This window comes from Mirounga angustirostris, unplaced genomic scaffold (genome assembly GCF_029215605.1).
Source record: "Mirounga angustirostris isolate CCGP_5_RB_7025 unplaced genomic scaffold, mMirAng1.0.hap1 SCAF_8, whole genome shotgun sequence".
In the NCBI taxonomy this organism is placed as follows: domain Eukaryota; kingdom Metazoa; phylum Chordata; class Mammalia; order Carnivora; family Phocidae; genus Mirounga; species Mirounga angustirostris.
Window position 1 is genome coordinate 32,910,973 of NW_026991716.1, and position 25,187 is coordinate 32,936,159.

Below are 25,187 nucleotides of genomic sequence, written 5' to 3' on the forward strand. Positions count from 1 at the left end.
ATTCTCTTGACTTAAAGGTTGGCCACAGTTGCACTCTCTAGTTTACCTTCTAAATCTAAGCAGTTAATGGAAAGGGAAGGAATGGTTAGGAGAAGTCAGACAATAAAGAACAACTAAAGAAAGTAACAGGAGAGGTCTTCAGGAGCCTTAGATCAATGCTATCCAATAAAAATATGTGAATCACATATGTAATTTTAAGGTTTCTAACAACTACACTAAACAAGTAAAAAGAAACATGTAAAATTAATTTTAATGATATGTTTTATTTACCCAAACATATCCCAAAAGAAATCCAAATATTATCATTCCAACAGGTAATCAATATAAAAAATTATTAATGAAATATCTTACATTCTTGTTAATGTACATCTTCAAAATCCAGTATGTATTTTACACTTACAACACATCTCAGTTTGGACTAGCCACATTTCCGGTGCTCAGTAGCTACATGTGGCTAGTGGCTGCATTGCAGCTTTAGACAAAGAAGCAAGAACTAAAACAAAATGACTGAGAGAAGCAATAAGCAGTTATCTGAGCTATGCAAACCAAAAGGGGGTGGGAATTAGCAAGTAGAATTCTGCCTCATTATTTTTCAAAGTCACTACATTTTCCAGAGCAGAATGCTACTTGAATATTTTCATTTTTATAATCTGGGCCAGATTAGGGAAGAGGGAGCTGTGGGTTGAAGGGTTGTGGGTGTCTGGGCATTTTTGGCACCTTGCACAGCTTGACAGTTCTTTTTTAATCCTGTGACTTCTTTATTTTATAACTGAAAGTTTGTGCTTCTTAATCCCCTTCACCTATCTTAACAGCTTGACATTTTAACTATATGCATCAGACAACCTTCTGATCCTAATTTGATTTCTCAAGTAAACTTTCCTTTGGAAAAAGGACATGCTCTCCAGCTAATGCATCACAGACAAACTGGCCCTGGATAGAATTATTACATTACTAAATTAGTCAAAGTCGACAGTTGAGACACAGTTACAGAATGAGGTTCTTTTTTTTAAAGATTTTATTTTTTTATTTGAGAAAAATAGAGAGCATGGGGCAGGAGGGGCAGCGGGAGAGGGAGAAGTAGACTCCCTGCCTAGCAGACAGCCAAAAATGGGGCTCGATCCCAGGACTCTGGGATCACAACCTGAGCTGAAGGCAGATGCTTAACCAACTGAGCCACCCAGGCACCCCCAGAGTGAGGTTCTTATCTGAAAGAGCCAGCTGATAGTCTTACCCATCAGCCCCTTGTGAAATTGTCACTTTGTACTATGTATTCACATGACATTGCTAGATAACTGAGAATAAAATATCTAACCATGGTCTTCCAAAATAAACAATCGAGAATGTTGGAATTGGTTTTCCCCAAATAGGTGTTTTGGGTTTTTTTTAATATTTTTTATTTATTTATTTGACAGAGAGAGACACAGCGAGAGAGGGAACACAAGCAAGGGGAGTGGGAGAGGGAGAAGCCGACTCCCCGCTGAGCAGGGAGCCCCATGTGGGGGCTCAATCCCAGGACCCTGGGATCATGACTTGAGCCGAAAGCATACACTTAACTGACTGAGCCACCCAGGCATCCCCAAAATAGGTTTTTATTATAATTTTTCCCAAACAATTCTGCAGGATGTTAAGAGGTATTTATTGAAAAATAATCAATGCTAATTATATTTTTCCATCTAAAATTTATTTTTAAATATATGTAAGAAAAACACTATGCTCTTTTACATAGTTGTTTGTATAATTAGATAATTGCCTTTAGGAAATGGTGTGCCTACCAGAGCAAATCCCAGGATTCATGAAAGCATGATAATGGATATGCACATGGAAGTGAGGCAGCTACTGAGCTGATGATGTATGTTGTCTATTTAATAATCATTGGCTTATTGTATTATTATTTCAATATATATTTATGATATTTTTCACTTAATAAATTATGTTATCTACTTTGGAAGTTGTTCTGATACAAAGTTTAAAGTATATATGAGTGAGTTTTTATCATTTCTTGAAGAAACTAATTCGTGTATGGATTTACATTTTGCTGTCTATGTGTGGTAGGCTGAATAATGGTCCCCCAAAGATGTTCACATCCTAACCCCCAGAACCTGTGGATATTTTACCTTATGTAGCAAAATGCGTTTTGCTGATGTGGTTAAGTTAAAGCTGTTGAGAAATATCTAATCATCCTGAGTTATCTGGGCACAACTTAATCAATCATATGGGTCTTTATAAGAGGGAGGCAGAAAGGTCAGAGTCAGCAAAGGAGGTATGACAATGGAAGCAGAGGTCAGAGTGATATGAGAAAGATTCTATGAACCAAGAAATACAGGCAGCCTCTGGAAGCTAAAAAAACTGGAAGCAAGGAAACAGATTCTCTCTTCAAGCTTCCAGAAGGAAGGCAATCTTACCAACCCATTTTAGACTTCAGACCTCCAGAACTATAAGATAATAAATTTGTATTGTTTTTGTCACTCAGTCTCTGGTAATTTATAGCAGCAGAAATAGAAAATTTATACACTATGCTGATCTGAGTACATATTACTATCAGTATATTATAATTTTAAAAGTGTTCATGTAAATTGGAGATGGACAAGAGTCCATTTGATAGTGTTTCTATAATAATAATTAGACAATCATAACAACTAAGATCATGAAACTCTAAATAACTACTTATTGGTGGTAGCAACTGTAAATCCAACTACTTTTTTTTAAGTAATCTCTACAGTCAACATGGGGCTTGACTGAACTCAAAACTCCAAGACCAAGAGTCGCATGCTCTACAGACTGAGCCAGCCTGGTGCCCCTAACTACAAATCTTTATAATGAGTCATATATGTTGATCAACAATGAAAAACACATATTTAGGGACACCTGGGTGGCTCAGTCAGTTAAGCATCTGCCTTCGGCTCAGGTCATGATCCCAGGGTCCTGGGATCAAGCCCCTCATCGGGCTCCCTGCTCAGCGGGGAGCCTGCTTCCCCCTCTGCCTGCTACTGCCCCTGCTCATGCTCTCTCTCTGGCAAATTAAAAAAAAAAATCTTAAAAAATATATATATTAAATATAAATATAAAAAATAAAAAATAAATTTATATATTTTATATATATCCCCTACTAAACTAGGCATTGCACTACACACTGGGGATATAGCAGTCAGCAAGACAGAAATGGCCCCCTTCTAGCAGGGGAGGCAGACATATATACTTCATTAGAATCATGGTAGGTGTTATGAGAATATATTCTAGGGAGTGAGCTTAACCTAGTCTGGGTGGTCAGATGGGACTCATCTAGGAATGATGTTTAAGCGGGGACCTAAAAGATGACTTGGAATTGGTCAAGAGGGAAGAGGAAGGAGGGGAAAAGAATGTCTCAGAGAGCTAGAACACCATACGCAAAAGCCCAAAGGCAATAAAGACTTCAAGGCACTTGAATAACTAAAAATAAAAACAGTGGAGACTTTTCAATTCAAGATAGCTGAGATCTTTCCCATACCAGTTCTCTCAAAAATAACAAGAAGGAAAAAGAAAATACAGGTTCCATCTTTATTGAACTGGTAGTTGAACTGGTAGTCACCCCAAACCACAATACTTGAAAATTGAAAATGGATTGAGGGTGGTGAAGGACTTAGCAGACTCAAGGAAAGTCAAACCTAAGTGGTTAGAGAAGGAGAAACCAAGGAGAAGCAAGGCAGGTCACCCTGAGGAGCCCTGGAAAGACTCACGAACTAGAAGTAAGTGAAGTGCAGAGGGAAGTTAGAGTGGAGGTGGGAGGAGTGTAATGCTGAAAAGGGAGATTTGTTTGAAAAGCTGTTTAATACGTGGCCAGATCCCCACGTCCCCACTCCACCTGATATAATCAGGCTACTGCTTTTACCTCTGCAGGAAATGGGAAATGTCACCTCTAGAGAAAGTAAACCAAAGGAGTTCTAGATGTGGCAACACGAGGCATAGATCAGAGTGAGAGTGAGATATCTGACTGAAAAAAGAGGAATTAAGTCTGAAACTGAAAATGAGGCTTTTTCTGCTTCTTCTGCTCAGACATAGAACTTTGCCACCAAGTTCTACTTCTAGCAAAGAATAAAGGGTACTTCTCAGGAAAAAAAATGAACCATGCCAGAAAAAAGAGCCACAGATACTGACATTTGGGGGTCCCCAAAGGAAAAGCCTTCAATTAACAAGACTCAAACACACACTCAGGGCTTCTGCTCAGCTTTTAGGACTTCACTCTTAAAATTTGAATGGATAAAAATCACCAGATACCAGAGGGAAAACTTTAACATGAAAAAGTAAAAAACCTCCAACATGTAAGAATCAGGGAGAGAAAAGGAATCACAAAAAAATAGAGACAATGCAGGGAGCATCAAAATACTTCAAAGAAAGACACGTGGGTGGCTCAGTCGGTTAAGCTAAGCGTTTGCCTTCTCCTCAGGTCATGATCCCAGGGTCCTGGGATCAAGCCCCATGCGGGCTCCTTGCTCAGCAGGGAGCCTGCTCCTCCCTCTGCCTGCCACTCCCCACTGCTTATGCACTCTCTCTGACAAATAAATAAAATCTTTAAAAAAAATACTTCAAAGAAATTATAGTATCATCAGAAAATTATTGTATCTGTGAAACAAGAACAGGATGCTAAAAGAAGAAATAGTCTAAGAGCAAGGAAGAGCAGTTGAAAATTACAAATACTAAAATTCATTAAAATTCAGTAAAAAATTATATATTGAGCGATAAAGACAAAGAAATCCTCTGAAATAGAATGAACTTGGAAATTGAGACAAGTCAGAAAAAGTCATGAGGACATTCTACAAAAATAACTGGCTGATCTTTTTTAAAAAATTAGTCTTATAAGGAGATAAAATGGTACGCAGATGGAGGCCATTGCAAAGGCTAAAGAAATAAAACAACCAAATGCAATGTGTGAACTTTGGATCCTGGCTTAAAAAAAAAAAAAAGAAAAACTGCTATAAAAAATGGTATTGAGGGGGTGCCTGGGTGGCTCAGTTGGTTAAGCGACTGCCTTTGGCTCAGGTCATGATCCTGGAGTCCCGGAATCGAGTCCCCCATCGGGCTCCCTGCTGAGCAGGGAGTCTGCTTCTCCCTCTGACCTTCCTCCTTCTCATTCTCTCTCTCTCTCAAATAAATAAATAAAATCTTTAAAAAAAAATGGTATTGAGGAATTATTGTTACTTTTCCTGGACACAAAAATGCTATTACAGGCATACAGGGATTGTCCTTATTTTTAGGAGTTGCATTTTAAAATATTTGGGGGTGTAATATCATGTTATCTACCACTTTCAAATAGGTCAGCAAAATAGTTAAATAGATAAAGCAAATATGGGGAAATGTTGACAATTGTTTAATCTAAATAGTGGATATACTGGTGTTGATCATACTATTCTCTCAACTTTGAAATTTTTCATAATAAATTGTTATAAAAATAAAGTACATAGGGCGCCTGGGTGGCTCAGTTGGTTAAGCAACTGCCTTCGGCTCAGGTCATGATCCCAGGGTCCTGGGATCGAGTCCCACATCGGGCTCCCGGCTCAGCAGGAAGCCTGCTTCTCCCTCTCCCACTCCCCCTGCTTGTGTTCCTGCTCTCGCTGTCTCTGTCTCTGTCAAATAAATAAATAAAATCTTAAAAAATAAAATAAAATAAAATAAAGTACATATGTCAAAATGCTGATTACTGTTGCATCTAAGTAGCGGTTATATCCGTGTTGAATATACATATTCTCAATTTTTCATTATGTTTGAAATTTTTCATAATAAAAACTTAGGGATAAAAGTCATGAGAGTGATCTAAAATTTTATAGACCTCTATGTTAATTCTCTAAGAATTGTGGCCTCTTTTGTTGTTGTGTGTGTTCTTTTACCGCACAACATATTTTTTTAAATGTTTTAAATTCAATTTAGTTAACATACTGTATTATTAGTCTCAGGAGTAGAAGTTAGTGATTCATCGGTTGCATATAACACCCAGCGCTCATTACATCAAGGAGGCTCATTAAGCCCTCCTTAATGCCCATCACCCAGTTACATCCCCCCACCCACCTCCCCTCCAGCAACCCTCAATTTGTTTCCTCTTATGGTTTCGCACCGTCTCTGTTTTTATCTTACTTGATTTTTCCTTCCCCTTCCCTGCGTTCACCTGTTTTGTTTCTTAAAATCATATGGTATTTGTCTTTGTCTGATTTATTTCGCTTAGCATAATGCCCTCTAGTTCCATCCACATCATTGCAAATGGCAATATTTCATTCTTTTTGATGGCTGAGTAATATTCCTTTGTATACATACACCACATCTTCTTTATCCATTCATCAGTTGATGGACATCTGGGCTATTTCCATCCTTTGGCTATTGTGGACATTGCTGCTATAAACATTGGGTTGCATGTGCCCCTTTGAATCACTATGTTTGTATCCTTTGGATAAATACCTAAAAATGCAATTGCTGGGTCATAGGGTAATTCTATTTTTAACTTTCTGAGGAACTTCCATACTGTTTTTCAGAGTGGCTGTACCAGCTTGCATTCCCACCAACAGTGTAGGAGGGTTCCCCTTTCTCTGTATCCTTGCCAACATCTGTTCTTTCCTGACTTGTTAATTTTAGCCACTCTGACTGGTGTGAGGTGGTGTCTCATTGAGGTTTTGATTTGTATTTCCCTGATGCAGAGTGATTTTGAGCATTTTTTCATGTGTCTGTTAGCTATTTGTATGTCTTCTTTGGAGAAATGTCTGTTCATGTCTTCTGCCCATTTCCTGACTGGATTTTTTTGTTTTTTGGGTGTTGAATATATATATATAAAGAACTGATAAGTTCTTTATAGATTTTCAATACTAGCCCTTTATCTGATATGTCATTTGCGAATATCTTCTCCCATTCTGTAGGTTTCCTTTTAGTTTTGTTGACTGTTTCCTTTGCTGTGCAAAAGCTTTTTATCTTAATGAAGTCCCCTTTTTTTTTTAGAGCCAGGATCCAAAGTTCACACATTGCATTTTTTATAGCAGTTTTTCTTTTTTTTTTTTTTAAAGCCAGGATCCAAAGTTCACACATTGCATTTGGCTGTTTTATTTCTTTAGCCTTTGCAATTGGGACATTTTTGCTTTTGTTTCCCTTCAGTTGTGGCCTCTTTTGAAAATAGTTCAAAATAGAATGAAGCAGTCAATACATTGGCTGAATCCAGTCAAATGAGGTAGCTATTGGGGCACTTAGGTGGCTTAATCATTAAGTGCCTACCTTTAGCTCAGGTCATGATCCCAGGGTTCTGGGATGGGAGCCCCACATCGGGCTCCCTGCTCAGCAGGAGGCCTGCTTCTCCCTCTCCCACTCCCCCTGCTATGTTCCCTCTCTCTCTGTCTCTGTGTCAAATAAATATTTTTTTAAAAAGTGAGGTAGCTATCATAAGTCCTAATCAGATTGAAAATTAGTTAATGATATAACTGAAATCCTCCTTAGTTTTAGTGAAACAGTTTGGCTGTATAAAGGTCAAGTGAAATCAAACCTATATTTGGGATATCCAAGAGAATTTGGCATATAACAGAACTAACAATCACTCATATTTATAAGTTTATTAGGCTTACAATGAATGCACAAGTACTTGGAAAGGCTTGTCAGTCAGACAATTAAGGTATGTAAAAAAGAATTCAAATATTTTAAATGTATGTGATTTGAAAAGATTTATATTTAGTTAAGTGGCAATAGCCTCTATTCAATCAACTGCTAAAATTTGCTAGACTTTTAACCACAGTAATAAAATGTATCAGCTGAAATATTATAATTTTCTTTTTATTCTTCTTTTAACAGTTTAGGAAGATTAACTTCTGAATAGTATTTTTATGTGGTTAAAAACCATCTTTGAAGTTGTTAAAAGTCAAACATATTGACAAAAGAAGAAAAAGATAAGACCAGAGGATCTAGAAAGTACACTATCTGAATAATAGGAATTGCAGGGGTGGAAGAGAGAAAAACACAGAGAAGGGAAGGGCTCATCAAAAGAAAGAAGTAGGGACGCCTGGGTGGCTCAGTCGTTAAGCGTCTGCCTTCCGCTCAGGTCATGATCCCAGTGGGATCGAGCCCCGCATCGAGCCCCGCATCGGGCCCCCTGCTCTGCGGGAAGCCTGCTTCTCCCTCTCCCACTCCCCCTGCTTGTGTTCCCTCTCTCGCTGTGTCTCTCTCTGTCAAATAAATAAATAAAATCTTTTAAAAAAAGAAAGAAAGAAAGAAGTAAACTAATAGTGATGAAAGCAGGGATTTGGGGGGAGGAAAAAGATTTTTGTAATAAATTTTTTTTAAAAGATTTTATTTGTTTATTTGACAGAGAGAGACACAGCGAGAGAGGGAACACAAGCAGGGGGAGTGGGAGAGGAAGAAGCAGGCCTCCCACTGAGCAAGGAGCCCCACGTGGGGCCAATCCCAGGACCCTCGGATCATGACCTGAGCCGAAGGTAGACACCTAACGACTGAGCCACCCAGGCGCCCCTGTAATAAATTATTTAGCAGTGATTGGTTTCTAAATTATGTGCCTGGATTAGTTTTAAAAAATAAAAAATAATTTTAAAAAAAGAAGCAAAGTGGGGCACCTGGGTGGCTCAGTTGGTTAAGCAACTGCCTTCGGCTCAGGTCATGATCCTGGAGTCCCGGGATCGAGTCCCGCATCGGGCTCCCTGCTCAGCAGGGAGTCTGCTTCTCCCTCTGACCCTCCCCCCCCCATGCTCTCTCTCTCTCTCTCATTCTCTCTCTCAAATAAATAAATAAAATCTTAAAAAAAAAAAAAGCAGCAGCAAAGCAAAAGAAAGCCAGTGTGATTGAAGAATAATGGGTAAGTAGCCCCCAAAAAGAAAGATATAGGGGCAGGAGCCAAATCATGAAGGGCCTTATATGCCCTGCTAAGGGTTTTAGATTTTATCTTAAAAGAAGTGAGATGGGGCGCCTGGATGGCTCAGCCTCCAACTCTTGATTTTGGCTCAGGTCATAATCTCAGGGTCATGAGATTGAGCCCCATGTGCGGCTCCACGCTGGACATGGAGCCTGCTTGAGATTCTCTATCCCTCTTTCCCTGCCCCTCCCCTGCTCACACTCTCTTGAAAAAAAAATAATAATAAAAATAAAAGAAGTGAGATGCTATTTGAGGGATTTAAATAAGGGAATGACAGGACCAGATTTCTATTTTAAAAGACCACTCTGGCTACTGAATGAAGGGGGTTTGCAAGCAGGCAAGAGATGACTATATTTCAGTAATCTGCTAGGGTGGTTAACAGTGGAAATGGAGAGAAGTAGACTGAAGAAGTAGAATTGATTGATTAGAAAACAGGATGAGGGGTGCCTGGGTGGCTCAGTCAGTTAAGCTTCTGCCTTCGGCTCAGGTCATGATCTCAGGGTCCTGGGATCGATCCCTGCAGTAGGCTCTCTGCTCAGCCGGGGGTCCACTTCTCCCTCTCACTCTGCCTCTGTACTCTCTCTCAAATAAATAAACTCTTTAAAAAAAATTTAGAAAACAGGATGATAGGGAGATGCCCAAGTTTTTGTTGAGCAAATAAGTGGATTATGGTGGCATTACTAAACCAGAGAACTCCAGCATAGAATTAATATTTTGCTTTGTTTGGTGGTAGGTTTTATTTGGGAGAGGGGTGTTGGTGACATGAAATGCTAAGTTGGATATATTCAATGCTGTCTCTGAAAATCATTCAAGTAAAGATGTTAAGTGAGCATTTGCCAAGACAAATTTGGAGTTCAGAAGAGATATCAGGGCTGGAAATTTGAATTTGTGAGTCATTATCCTAGAGAAGATGAAAAATGCTGTGTAAGTGAAAAGAACACCTTTATGTTCAATCACTAAAGAAATATTTTACTAAACTCCTACTATGTGCCAGGCACTGTGGTAGGTACAATTGTGAGCAAAACCTTTATGGTACAGGATATATAAGTGGATTCCACTGTGGGCAGTACCAGTCCCTACAGGGTGTTGTTGAAATTGTTGTCACATATTTGTATAGTGGTATTAACAGGGGGTTATATTCAGATTTAACAGGTTCAGTCAGGTACCATAGACCTACTCCAATGCCTGCCAAGATCCTGCCCACAAAAAAATTGTCCTACAACCTATATGCTATATTTGTACTGCTCCTCTGGATATTCATGTAGGTTTAAAAAAGCCATGTATAATTATGGATTATTATCCATACTTAGAACTTAAGTCTGTTTCACATATAAATCCAAAGATTTTCTGCATGGGTTTTATATACACTGGATTTTCTAAGAATGCATTACAGCATAAATTCAGAGAAATCAAGAGAAACATACTTTAATTGTTGTTTTTCTGAACTTTAGCAAAATTTGTTTACTATATCAGAATACCAAATCAGACTACAACACCACACATGGTAATCGAGTTCCTAATGTAACACACCTTATCAGACTATATTTGTGGCTGTCACAGTCCCAGTGATTCTACGTACAGGTGCAACCAAATGACTACTTCATTGAGTCTTCTCTTGTATTACGTCTGAGTAGTGTTACTGAAATACATATTATTTTATGGTAACTGCTATTGTAAATTACCTTCCTTTCATTCTCCTCTATGAGAAGGGTATTATATAGATTTTTTTAAAATTGGATTTGTACATAGTTCCTATTAACCATACATGTCATTCCAGGAGAGAAGACAAGGTATGACAACAGAATTGTTTTAAAAAGTAACTTTCAGGGATGCCTGGGTGGCTCAGTCGGTTAAGCATCTGACTTTGGCTCAGGTCATGGTCCCAGGGTCCTGGGATCGAGCCCCGCGTCGGGCTCCCTGCTCAGCAGAGAGCCTACTTCTCCCTCTCCCTCTGCCTGCCACTCTCCCTGCTTGTGCTCTCTTGCTCTCTGACAAATAAATAAATGAAATCTTTTAAAAAATAAAATAAATCAATAAAAATTAAAAAGTGACTTTCAAAGTGTTCTAAGTCCCTTACATTATCCCAGAAGAGGTAAAAGTACTATAAATTTATGTTATACTTAGGTAGTTCTACTTTTTATATGATATACAATTAGATCTGTATCAATAGCTTCATGAGACTGGGGCAGTAATGACAGTGTGCTAGCTCCAACCTGGACCTGAAGGGGCCTAGTGTGTGTCTCTGTTTGCCGTTTTGTACTTCTTGCCATCTCCAGGAGAGCTTTCTCTGGGTAGCTGCTGCCCCTCAAACTGAGCACCAGAAAGAATGCAAAACAGAAGCCAGCAAAATGTCAATAGGCTAGAATTAGGGATTCTTCCCCCTCCCTTTTCCCAACGAAAGGGAATTAGAGATTCTTTATTCTATTCCCTATTTTCCAAATTTTCTAAATGAGCATAAATTACTTTTCATACTCAGACGATGGAAAGGTTACTAAAGAAATAAAATCATTAACTCTCCTTGCAGCAGAGTAACGCATATTTATATTTCTCCTAGGACATGAATTTATTTGAGTGCACCCAGTAGGCAAAAAACATTTGTTGATGAAAAAAGGAACCCTCTTAACTCATCTCTCCTGGGAGAGTCTTCTTTGTTCTTGTCTTTCTCTCCCTTCTAAGACCAGCTTCCTCCTTTTCTCCACTTCGTTTTTCTCTCCCTCTCTGACTCCTCCTTCTCCTTCCCTATTTTTTAAAATAATTTATTCTCTATATTGTCCCAGCATTTTATAATCTTTTTTTTTTTTTTTTGAGAGAGAGAGAGAGAGAGAGAGCATGCATGCACCAGCAGGGTGGGGGAGGGGCAGAGGGAGAGAGAATCCACAAGCAGACTTCCTGGCTGAGCATGGAGCCTGACTCAGGGCTCCATCTCACAACCCTGAGATTATGACCTGAGCCGAAATCAAGAGTCAGATGCTTCACTGACTGAGCCACCCAGGCGCCTCCTTCCCTAATTGTTCTTAGTCATTCTTTCTTCTTTTCCTTCTCTCTAGCTCTAAGTTTTCTTCCCATGTTTCTCTCCTTTTCTTCCCTTTTTTTCTCTTTAACTTAGTATTGCCTCCCACTTTCTTTCTTCTCTCCTCCTTCCATGGGAATTCTACCTCTTAGCTAGCCATAATAAATACTTATAATGTTTATTGAAAGTTCATTATTTACAGAAATGTATCCTGTTTTTAGTGTTAATTTTTAAATGTAAAAATAGATCTATACTTGTGCTTAATTTTTTAAGGATTATTCTAATGACACATTAACAGCTAAATTAAGTTGCTTTTCAATTATGTATGATTCTTTCTTGACTTTTCAGTGATCCGTGATCCTAGATGAAAGCTTCACTACCTCAATTTATACCTCTCCAACGAAAAGGACTGTCCTCCAGTGACCTTCAGGTCCTGGAAATCCTGCTTATTTGGACAGACAATATTTACACACATAACCAAGGTCATCTTTAAGAAGCTTTTGGAGGGCGCCTGGGTGGCTCAGTCGGTTAAGCGACTGCCTTCGGCTCAGGTCATGATCCCAGGGTCCTGGGATCGAGTCCCGCATCGGGCTCCCTGCTCTGCGGAGAGCCTGCTTCTCCCTCTCCCACTCCCTCTGCTTGTATTCCCTCTCTCGCTGTGTCTCTCTCTGTCAAATAAATAAATAAAATCTTTAAAAAAAAAAAAGAAGAAGAAGCTTTTGGAGCCCAGGCCAAATTCCACCTCCTGAAACACGTCCCTATATATATTTCTACCCAGGTAGAATCAGGTTACAATGAGCATTACAGGCAAACTCAGAAGGAAAAATAAATTACAACCATGGGCTGATCACTCATCCTCTTTGGACCTTAGTTCCCTTCTTAACAATTGAAAAACCTGACACTGATGATTTCTAAGGCCCCTTCCACATTTGGCATTTCATGACTGAATCCCAAACGATGAAATTTCTAAAACAGAAACATGAAACCCAAGGGGTGGGATTTTCTCAGTAATCCCAGAATTTCAAAGCTAAAATGGTTCCATGGAGTTCACCTAATGTGACCTAAAAAAACTTCATCTCTTTTTTTTTTTTTTTTTAAGATTTTATTTATTTATTTGACAGAGAGAGACACAGCGAGAGAGGGAACACAAGCAGGGGGAGTGGGAGAGGGAGAAGCAGGCCTCCCGCCAAGCAGGGAGCCCAATGCGGGGCTCGATCCCAGGACCCTGGGATCATGACCTGAGCTGAAGGCAGACGCTTAACGACTGAGCCACCCAGGCGCCCCTAACTTCATCTCTTTGAGCCTTGATTTCTGTAACATGGGACTAATAAACCTTGTCTTGCCAGGCTGCTAGGAGAATTAGAGCTACTATCTGCCTACTTGTGAAAAACAAGACAACAGGCCCAAAATGGAATTGCTTATGCTAAGTTCCATGTCACCAAATGGAGACTTAATTATAGGTTTGGCTCTCTCAGGAATGGAATCTTAAACCAGTCAATCAGGAATCACAGATCAGCACTAGTGAGGTAATCTGCCTAATAGACCTCCCTGAAACCCACTCAAGGAAAGTAACTTTGCAACAACCAACCTGTTGTTTTGCCTAGTAATAACTTCCTTGTTCCTCCTCCTTTCTGCCTGTAAGTCTTTCATTTTTACAACTCCTCAGAGCTCCTCTCTACTAGAAAATAAACTGTTAATTTTTTAATTTATGTATATTTATTGAAGACTAATTGACATACAATACTGTATTAGTTTCCAGTGTACAACACAGTGATTCAATATTTACAGACATTATGAAATGGTTACCCCAGTAACTCTAGTTACTGTCACCACTGTCAACTCTAGTACCTCTGTCACCATACAAAGTTGGTATAATATTATTGACTATATTCCCTACCCTCTATGTTACATCCCCACATCTTATTTTATAACTGGAAGATTGTACTCTTAATCCCCTTCACCAATTTCATGTGTTCCCTCCTCCCCTCTGGCAACCTTCAGTTTGTTCTCTGTATCTGTGAGTTGGCTTGTTTTGTTTGCTCATCTGTTTTGTTTCTTAGATTCCACATATGAATGAAATCATACAGTATTTGTCTCTCTCTGACTTATTTCACTTAGCATAATACTCTCTAGGTCCATCCACGTTGTTGCAAATGGCAAGATTCATTCTTTTTTATGGCTGTAAACTCTTAAAATTTTTAATGTGCCTCAGTTTATCTTTTAACACTACCCTATGGAAGGTGGTCAATAAATGGCAGCTATCATTTGATCTACAATTTCTTTTATTTTTTAAAAAAGATTTATTGATTTATTTGAGAGAGAGAGAGAAAGAGAGAACGAGTGGAGCGGAGGGTCAGAGGGAAAGGGAGAAGCAGGCTCCCCGCTGAGCAGGGAGCCCAATGCAGGGCTCGGCTCTATCCCAGGACCCCAGATCATAACCTGAGCCAAAGACAGATGCTTAACTGACTGGGTCACTCAGGCACCCTTAAAAGCTCCCAACTTTTAGACAAAAAGAAATGAGACATAGAGCTAATGACTGACCCACAGGTGACCAGGCTGGTACCAGATGCCTGATCTCTTTAATCCCTGATCAGCCTTCTCTCATCTGACTCCTTCTCAGAGTCAATTTCTTTTTTTAAGATTTTATTTATTTATTTGATAAAGACAGTGAGAGAGGGAACACAAGCAGGGGGAGTGGGAGAGGGAGAAGCAGGCTTCCCGCTGAGCAGAGAGCCCGATGTGGGGCTCGATCCCAGGACCCTGGGATCATGACCTGAGCTGAAGGCAGACCCTTAACGACTGAACCACCCAGGCGCCCTCAAAGTCAATTTCTAAGTACAGGTTTCCCCCACTACCTGAAAGTAGAGCATTCTTATGAAAACTTTCATAACCCAAGATGGCATAAAGAAGAAGAAATCGGGCGCCTGGGTGGCTCAGATGGTTAAGCATCTGCCTTCGGAGAGGGAGAAGCAAGCTCCTCACTGAGCAGGGAGCCTGATGTGAGGCTCGATGCCAGGACTCTGGGATCATGACCTGAGCCGAAGGCAGACGCCTAACTAAATTCTACCCCTGAAGCTAATAATACACTATTGTTAACTAAATTGAATTTAAATAAAAATTTCAAATTAAAAAAAAAGAAAAGATGTTAAATTCTCTTTAAAAGTAACTCAATTGTTACCAATGATTACGGATAAAAAGAGAAAATAGGGGCGCCTGGGTGGCTTAGTTGGTTGGGCGACTGCCTTCAGCTCAGGTCATGATCCTGGAGTCCCGGGATCAAGTCCCGCATCGGGCTCCCTGCTCAGCGGGGAGTCTGCTTCTCCCTCTGACCCTCCTCCCTCTCATGCTCTCTGTCTCTCATTCTCTCTCTCTCAAATAAATAAATAAAATCTTAAAAAAAAAAAGAGAAAATACCGCAACTATTTTGTCATCATAACATGGTTTATTTTCGGGACGCCTGGGTGGCTCAGTCGTTGAGCGTCTGCCTCCAGCTCAGGTCATGATCCCAGGGTCCTGGGATTCCCCGCATCGGGCTCCCTGCTCAGTGGGGAGCCTGCTTCTCCCTCTCCCACTCCCCCTGCTTGTGTTCCCTCTCTCGCTGTGTCTCTCTCTGTCAAATAAATAGATGAAATCTTCAAAAAAAAAAGTTTATTTTCACTCAAACTGCATGTTAAGGAAAGCAGTATATTTGATACATTAACAAGGACAACTTTATCTCATAAAAAAGTCTTTGGGTGTTCCTTTTAAAGATAATATTTGTTTGGATGGGAATGTGTGTATATGACATTAAGAGTCAATACTTCAATAAAAAATTGTTTTAAGTAAAAAAATAACATTAATACTAATAGTACCTTGAATTTCTCTAGTGCTTTGAGATTATATACTTTTGCATACATTTTGACTATGTTTTCTTCCTCATAACAACCTCAAGGCAAAGGTGGGTCAGTTATCATGTTACAAATTAGGAAACCCAAGCTTATGCATGACTTGCTCAGCCAGTAACTGGTGGAATGGCCTCAAACTGAGGTCATCTGGCTCTTTTTCCAATGTTTGCTTTCACTACGTCATACTGTCTTATGAATCTGATATCACTTCATGTTTTTGTACTTCCTTTTTCGTGTACTTTGTACATTCACAAACACAGATGTGCTTCCAAGTTGCATCATAACTCCAAATAAACAAGAACACTTTGGGCTCTTGGTTAACAAGCAGAAGAAACCTTTCTGAATCTACCTAGTTCCTATTTATCTTACTGTCTGTTTTTCTTTTTCTTTTTTAAGATTTTATTTATTTATTTGAGAGAGAGAGAGAGTGTGTGTGTGTGTGTGTGTGTGTGCATGAGTGGGGGGAGGAGCAAAAGGAGAGGGAGAAGTAGGCTCCCCACTGAGCAAGGAGCCCAATATGGTATTCGATCCCAGGACCCCGGGATCACGACCTGAGCCAAAGGCAGATGCTTAATCAACGGAGCCACCCAGGTTTCCCTGTTTGTTTTTCATTATAAAGTTTCCCAAGGAGTGGAGGTAAGGGGCCAGGACACATGCTTTGGTAAACAGATTTTGCTTTATATCAGTTACTGAACATTTGGGGAAAGGAGGAGGTAGGATTTGAGTAAGATAAGAGAATCTCTTAGTTTTCTATGGTGCCTCAGTGGGTAACTAGAGTCTATTTTGCAAGCCTAAAGTTTACTGGTTCAAACCCTAGTTTGAAGAATGTATATTTTGGGGCCTTGTTTGTTTTCTTTTTCAGATGCAGTTCATTTAAAACTCGTATGAAGTTGGGGCACCTGGGTGGCTCAGTCGTTAGGCGTCTGCCTTCGGCTCAGGTCATGATCCCAGAGTCCTGGCATCGAGCCTCACATCAGGCTCCCTGCTCAGTGAGGAGCCTGCTTCTCCCTCTCCCACTCCCCCTGCTTGTGTTCCCTCTCTCGCTGTCTCTCTCTGTCAAATAAATAAAATCTTTAGAAAAAAAAACCAAACTCGTATGAAGTTAAAAAAAATATTCCCAGCATTCTCCATACTGGGTTCAAGAATGAGACTTTTGTGTTCATAAACAGAAGCAATGGGTGTTGACAGAGCTGGTGCATGGGATTTGGAAGGTCAGAGTCTGTTTGTAAACTGTAACAGGAGTAATGAGAGATAAACATTATCAGTTTACACCCAGCCTCTGCTGAAGCCCCAGGTTAACATATTTCTACATTTTCTGACTCCTCCATTCTGACTCCCAGCAGTACTTCTATTTACAGAGGTTTATTTGATTCTTGAATCTCAAGCTGAGCATTCTATGTCCTTTTAAAAAGTCATAGAATTCTGAGATGAATTGTCCTCACATGTGGGTGGGTAAGGGAGGGAGCTCTTGCCCTTGGCAAAGTCTCTATGGGTAATGTTATAGATTACTCTCCTGACCATTACTGGAATTTAACCATAAAGTTTCTTTTTTTTTTTATTTGACAGAGTGAGATACAGCGGGAGAGAGAGAGCATAAGCAGGGGGAGCAGGAGAGGGAGAAGCAGACTCCCCGCCGAGCAGGGAGCCTGATGCAGGGCTCGATCCCAGGACCCTGGGATCACGACCTGAGCCGAAGGCATACGCTTAACAACTGAGCCACCTAGGCACCCCACCATTAAGTTTCAAGAAATTGTTCCTTATCTTTCATCATTCCATTCACCTTTTCTCTAACATTCAAAATACACTCTACTACCTACTTGTCCATTACCTTCTAAAAGAAGACAATATCTAAATAAAATTCAAAAGTGTATTACAATGTGGACTGTCTTTCCAAGGATTTGGGGTTTTTAAAAGCATTTTTCTTTTAAAAATAATTTCACCTTAATAATGTTCCAGGAAACCAAATGGATACATTTGCAAATAGCTAGGTGTGGAGAAAATATATTTCAGCTCTTGGGTAGGACTAGCCTGTCCCTCCAACCTTTTTTTAAATCTTTTTATCATAAAATAAAACACAGAAACAGAAGACACTATAAAGGAAATGTTCACCTTAATAAATTATTCTAAGGCAAACACCCTTGTAACTAACCATCACCAGGTCAAGAAACAGAACTTTGCTACCTCCCCTTAGAAGTTCCTTCTAAGTAAGTGTCCCTTCTCAATCACTCCCTGCCATCACCATCTTGTAAGTTACCATGATCCTAACCTTAGAGTATCACCTTCACTTTTTTTCTTTAATGGTTTCTCCACCAAATGTTCACCCCAGACAGTATAGTCTCCCCGCAACACATACAACACACTTTAAAATTTTTGTTGAAATCTTTTAAGTCATTTTTTTTTCCCCCAACTTAACGGTTTATCGCTTGAAAAATGGAGACCCTTTGAGTTGTAGTTTCCCTGTCAGGACTTTGCAGATTGCATGATCATGGCACAGTTCAACATACTCCTGTGTTTCCTACAAACTGGCAGCTGGATCTCAAGTCTGCATCAGATCTAGGTTCAATCTCTTTAGCAGCGTTTTAAGCGGTGGTGTGGTCTTCCCTCAGGAGATACAAAATGTCCAGCTCTCTATTTATGATCTTAGGAGCTGCTGAGGCATAATGCCTATACCTATTAATTCACAGGGAGTTAAAAAACTGGGATATTCTATCATTTCTCTTTTACTTAATAGTGGAATACTTTATCTAGATTCACTTCCCCTTATCTCTTATTTGATTACCCAAATAACCAAACTTAACTTTTGAAAGTTCCTTTAGAGGAGAAATCCCGCAATCGTTAGCTACATAATTCTCTTGGGATCCTATATCTTTGGATTGTGCTAGGTGTTTGTTGAATTTGCAGATGAGACATTATAAATGAGACTATAAGGTTCACTGAAGTTGTATTTAAGCAGATGTATATTAATAAAGATCCAGTAGCAAATTCTAGCCACTAGAAACTTAAAATTCATGATCCTCTGGTTGATTGTGTTTTCAAGATCCAGTCTTTGTTTCCAGCTGGTCATTAGCCTTTGCGGCTTTCATGAAGTGATTGTTAACAAAGGTGAACTGATAGAGTAAAGGAAAAAGGATTCTTGTGAATCTATTTTGCAGGGTTCCAGCCCCCCTCTAGAAAGTCAGAAATTAGTTATTTACATCTATATTTGAGCACAATTTTGGACTTCCAAATGAAAGTGATTAGTCTTTCAAAAAGTCTCATTTTACATGTCTGCAGTGATCTAGAAATCATATAACCTAAATCATTTAGTTTTTAAAAAATGCAAATATAGGGGCGCCTGGGTGGCTCAGTCGTTAAGCGTCTGCCTTAGGCTCAGGTCATGATCCCAGGGATCCTGCTTCTCCCTCTCCCACTCCCCCTGCTTGTGTTCCCTCTCTAGCTGTGTCTCACTGTCAAATAAATAAATAAAATCTTAAAAAAAAATGCAAATATAATTGAGAGTTCAGAAATCTTGGAATTTTTGCATCGTTTTTACATTTACTACATATGATGTAGAAAGGATAATTAATTTCTTATTCAATAACTGATACCAGCTATTACTTTAAAAATATTTTCATTCTAAGATGGAGTTGTTTGGTGTTGACAGCTGAAGGCATTTAAGGTGCCTCATGGAAGCGCTCAGGAGTTCACCTGGAAGCAATTAGGGAGAATTGCCATATGCTCAGTGGGTGCTGAACAAGAATGTGGGGGTCAGATGATCCAGGTTCTCAGCCCACCAGCACCGCTCTGTAGTTTAATGACTTAGATACTAACTTGTTTATGTCTTGTTTTCCTCATTTCTAAATCTGAGTAATAAAATCTATCCCCCAGGGCTGTTGAGAAGTGATGTGAAATATTGGAAAAGGTGCTTTGTAATATTTGCTGGTAGTAGACAGCATATTCAAGGAGACTTAATACAGTTAATCGGATGAACTGTACTGCCTTTTGAATTAGCCATTATGGCAATGGAAAATTCCAGGTCTGCCAATATGACATTAGAAAGGGTTTCAGCTTCAGATACAAATGCATCTGAGAGATTCAGGTTTGGAGAGGCATTAACTTACAAATGAATGATAAAAATCAGCATACACCAGTGCTTTCTATGAATATATATTTCTCATACTTCATCTCCTTGGTGTCTACCCCAAAAATTGCTAGGTCTGATATGCTATTCATTACATGAAAGTAGAGACAAAGAACAATTTAGTCTTAACTATTAATTAAAAGACACAGTCATTAGCCTGATTGTCTGATCTTTGTGCCAGATTTTTGTGTTACAAATCTGCACAGAGAAAACTTTCCAGAAGAATTTGCTTCAAGAACTATCCTGCAGGAATATCAAGGTTTTCTTCCTTTCCTTCTTTTCTGCCCTCAGGCATAACATTGTACTTTACAGAAATGGAAATAAAGGTATTAGTTTGAACAATCCTCTAGGTTACTTTGATTGTAAAGTTTGGATCCTAAGATCCTCGAAGACCTCTAAAAGTCAAATTATAATGAAAAAAATGTATAGCTTCAGTTTTTAAAGTTAAAGTTGTTGACCCTGATAACGCAGTTTTGCTCTACAAGTAACCAGCAACCATTTGCAACCTATTAGAATGAGAGTCAAAACAATTTCCTCATATTCCTTCCACTTCAACTCTAATCCTAATCTTTGGCCTCAAATTAGTTTCTAGAGACTTTTGTAACAAAAAAAAAGTTGACTCAGAATTTAAGAAATCATGCTATTAATTTACATGGTTTTCAACAAAATTTTTTAAAGATTTTATTTTTATTTATGAGAGGGGAGGGAGGAGTAGAGGGAGGACAAGTAGACTCCCCACCCCCCCTCAGTGGGGAACCCTATGCCGGCTCTATCCCACGACCCTGAGATCACAACCTGAGCAGAAACTGAGTCCCACGCTTAACCCACTGAACCACCCAGATGCCCAGTTTTCAGCAATTTTAAAATAAAACTTTGCATAATAAGTATAACTTTATAACTTTTAAAAAATACAAAAGCCACTAGAAATCAGGACAATAAGGACTGATACTATTTCCTTCATGTTTTCAGCACTCGTTTTATAGGACATGGACCATACGTTAATATGTTTGAGTGTTGAAATATTTTACTCGTAACACACCAATTTTCCAATAATTTGCTTCCGGTTGATTTAAAATTTGTAATTCAACTTTGTTTGCTATATCTACCATGTGGTTTCATTAATTCAAAGTTTGAGGAAAATGTGGGTGTTTTTTTTTTTCCTGCTTTGGTCAGAATGCAAACCCAGGATAGGGGCTTCTAAGCAAAACGTGTTTAAGGAACTCCGTTATTCTTACTACCTACCCCCCTCCCCAAATGCGTGGAGAGATCGAGGTGCTCCACAATCTTCTTTGAGCATTAGCTGTCCTGGGGCTGCGCGAGATTATTTTACAACTCAGGTAAACTACCTTTAATAATTGAAAGGGGGCATCCGCAGCTCAGAAATCGAATCCACCCCAGCAGTGTAGGCGCGAGAGCGTCCTCCTTCGGGCGGGTGGGCGTGTCGGGAAAGAAAGAGGACACCTATCAGCGGCCACCCCAGGCGGAGGGTCCGGAGCCCAGCCTTCCCGGCGTGCCCCGCGCGCCGAGGGGACTCTTAATGTGAAGCGCAGGTTGACTCAGCCGCGTGGCCGCGCCGGCCAGGGCGGGGGGCGCGCGCTGCTGCGGCACGGCGGGTCCCCGCGGCGGCTTCTCGCGGCGCCGTGTGCGCGCGCCTCCCGGGCGGGTTCGGGGAGCGTCAGGTAAGCGTGGCTCGGAACCCGGTAGGGCGAGTGTGGCGGCGGGCAGGGCCCGGGCTTTGCCTTTGTGTCGGGGGGTGGGGGGGCGTCTCCTCAGGCCGCCGCTCGGGCGGACGCCCGCCGGGTCGGACCCCAGTTGAAAGGCCGCGGGACTAAAATCATCGCGAGGGAAAATGTCCGCAAGTGGGTTTCGGCCGCCCGTTTTCGTGCTGAGGATAAAGTCTTACAATCCGGGAAGGGGGGTGTCACCTTATATGGAAATCGTAAACGCAGTCGCGGGGGACAGCTAAAGTGTAACTTGACTGTTTCGTGCAGGCCTGGGGTGTCTTCACCCCGCCCGCAGAGAAACGACGGTAACCGCGGAGTGTTTCTTGGTAACGCATTTGCAGACGCCTTTTTCCCTGGCACTTAATGGAACTCGTTAAAAATCAGGTAGTTCGGGCCTCTTGTCAAACTCTGGAGCGGAGAGTGCGTCTTGCTCGCGCCGCACCCCTGCTTCAGAGTCTTCCTTCTCTGCCACCCACAAATTACTGGCTTTCATTAGTAGCTCTGAGGGCAGAAGAGCTGGGCAGAGCCTTAACCGGGGATCTTCTTTTAAGTGAAACCCTTTTTAGAGCAGACAGTGACTTCAGGTTTACAAGCCTAGTTCTGCGCTATCAAAAAACAAAAACCTCTTCTATTTTGGAATTTGTGATTCTTCCTGAAAATTCCTGGGTTGGACCGGTTTATTTTTAAACAAGAAACCAGTGAACAAACAAACAAACACGGTAAACAAGGCCTTGGAGGAACTCTTTAACCAGTTTGTGAAAATGCATTTTCCAGGCGCTTTCATTGTGCCCCTGTGAACTGTTAGACAACTAGCTGCCTCTGTTACCTGAGAAATTGAGGGGTTTTTTTAATGGTCCCCAAAACAAAATGGTGTAGTCAAATGTAATGAATCCAGAGTCAAGAGAACCTCACCTCAGTTCCTATCCCCGGCCCCACCCCCACCCCCCACTCCCCACCCCCCACTCCTATTCTGGGGTAGTAATTCTCAAATGTAAGTTTGCTCCTTAAAAATGCCAGTACCACTCCCAGAAATTTGATTCTCGAGATCTGTGATGAGTCCCTGAAACTGCGTTTTAAGCAGGCACCCCCTTCCTTGGGGTGTTAGGCCACACTTTGAGCAACACCACCATAGGGCTGGCCTGAGAATCTTTACAACTGCCCAACTCCGTCATCCGTTTGTTGATTTACTCTCCCCTCCCCTCCAACCAGTCATAAGCCAAGAAGCTGGCCTCTCCAGAGGGAAACTTAAGCTAGTGTTTTCTTGGACTCTGACACCAGGGTAGGAAATGACTTTCATACATATTCTGATATTGCCTTGGGTTAGAGATAGCCAGTGCCTATTAATCTGTACTTTTTCTTTCTGGGGTCTGCTTCCAGTATCCTCAGAATTTACGCAGTGTCGTCAGGCCACATCTTACCATCCCAACGAGCTCAGTTTCAGTCTTCCCGTTAGAACCAGGGCAGCCAATGCCATGTAATTTCCATGGACTGGAGTCCTCAGATTTCATGGTACCTAGCGGTACTGGTAGCATTTATGAGAGCTTTCAGTTCAGCTGCGCTCTAATTCAGTCATCAAATACCCCAGTAATGCCAATTTTGTGGCAAGCCTGTAGGGGGCCACTTTAGCAACAATATTGCAGAGATGGCACACAGTTGCATTGCTCCCTTGAAACGGAAATGAGGGCTAAGTAACCTCTGCTGCTAAAAGCTTTTTCTAGTTCCTCTTAAATAGATATGTAGGGGTGAGGTTAGAGTTAGGCTGTTTGATTTCTGTTTTTCACATATTTTTTGTCTCCTATCTCTTATTAATCTTTTTCTGATTGGTCCACAAATATCATGTCTTTCCTTCTGTAGCCCTGGACTTGCTGATTATTGTTTCTTTCCCCCTACCCCTGAATCTGAACATGTCTGCCCCTCCTTGGCTAACTGGAGTAAAAAGTTTAGGAAAGTTGTTGGAATGCTGAATGACTTCTAGTGGGAAGGCCCAGAATCATGAAAATATGAAGCCTAGAGATATAAGGAAACCTATTACAAATTTATCTAGTGCAGTCCTCTCATTTTTCAGATAAAGAATCTGAGAGATGAGATGGCAGAGGTGAGGACCCCTGGCTCCTAGCCCAGTGTTCTTTCTGCTAAGTCTTCTCAAGAAGAATGCTTCAAAAATTAAAAAGGTAGAAAGAAATTCAGTTATAAGTAGAGAAAATATAGAGACCTCCACATGACTACAAAAGCAGTATTTTCTGGAAAAATGGAGAGTGAAGGAGAATGTGATGTAACCATATAAATCATGGAGTGGGAGTACTAAAATGAGGACTCTGAAGCTTGAAATAGTAGTAAAAGTTCAAATAAGAGCAGTTACCTTCTAATCCCAAGAGACATTACAAACTTAATACTTTTTAAAAATTCAGTAAAGGTTAAGATAAGTACATTGGTGAATTTTTATTAAATATTAGATGTTTGAGAAATGTCCAGAATATTTTGAAGTTGAATAACTATACTTGTTCTTATCGAAGTTATTAGGTATTCTGTGGGAGACAATATAAAACTGATCTAACTATGAATCTGATTTGATATATTAGGGGAAATGAGATTAATGAAATAGTATATGCATTTCTGGAATGTAGGGAGGAAATAAGTATGGATGAAAAAAGTTTTTGGTATATGTTTTTCTTTTGAGGAGAGCGAGCGCACGAGTGCACATGCGCATACACACATGTGGGGGAGGGGCAAAGGGAATGGGAGAGAGAGAATCCCAAGCGGGCTCTATGCCCAGTGCGGAGCCCGATGTAGGGCTCAGTCTCACGACTTTGAGATCATGACCTGAGCCAAAACCAAGAGTTGGACGCTTAACCGACTGAGCCATCCAGGCGACCCATAATATGTGTTTTTTAAATTGCATTTTATTGATTATTCCAAAGTCTCTAAAATAAAAGTGTTACTACTTTTAAAATGGAAAAAAAGAAAAATGTTTCTGAAACAGGGAACTCTTCAAGAAAATGTTAGAATTTTTTTCTTTTTCTTTTTTTTAAGATTTTATTTGTTTATATTTCAGAGCACAAGCACACAAGCAGGGGGAGTGGCAGGCAGAGGGAGAAGCAGGCTTCTTGCCAAGTAAGGAGCCCAATGTGGGACTCCATCCCAGGACCCTCGATTCCAGAATGTTTTTTTCTTAGAAGAGGCTTAAAGTCTGTTTCTCCCTCTGACCCTCCCCTCTCTCGTGCTTTCTCTCTCTCAAATAAAATCTTAAAAAACAAAAACATGGACACTCACACTACAATTAAGGGAGAATAATATTTTCAGTCTTTTTTTCTAAGAATATATTTATTTCAATGTGCCTTTTTTAAACCTTAAATCGCGGCACGTGGGTGGCTCAGTCGTTAACCATCTGCCTTGGGCTCAGGTCATGGTCCCGGGGTCCTGGGATCAAGCCCCCCATCGGGCTCCCTGCTCCGCGGGAAGCCTGCTTCTCCCTCTCCCACTCTCCCTGCTTGTGTTCCCTCTCTCTCTGTGTCTCTCTGTCAAATAAATTAAAATCTTAAAAAAAAAAATACTGTTTCATGCTACTTTAGTTATTAATCTAAAACCTTCT

General features: G+C 40.4%; 1 protein-coding gene across 3 annotated transcripts in view; it reads left to right on the plus strand.

Annotated features, from left to right (window-relative positions):
• Positions 1 to 21,399: 21,399 nt before the first annotated feature.
• The window catches only part of KCTD20 (potassium channel tetramerization domain containing 20), a 34,695-nt gene continuing 30,907 nt past the window's right edge, over positions 21,400 to 25,187 (plus strand). For 2 of the 3 annotated variants that reach the window (XM_045866795.3, XM_045866796.3), the window contains exon 1: positions 21,401 to 21,553. The gene's annotated coding sequence lies outside the window, so the exon portion shown is untranslated. Of the gene's footprint in view, positions 21,554 to 25,187 lie in introns of all 3 variants that reach the window. The other variant, XM_045866797.3, reaches the window with a different exon arrangement.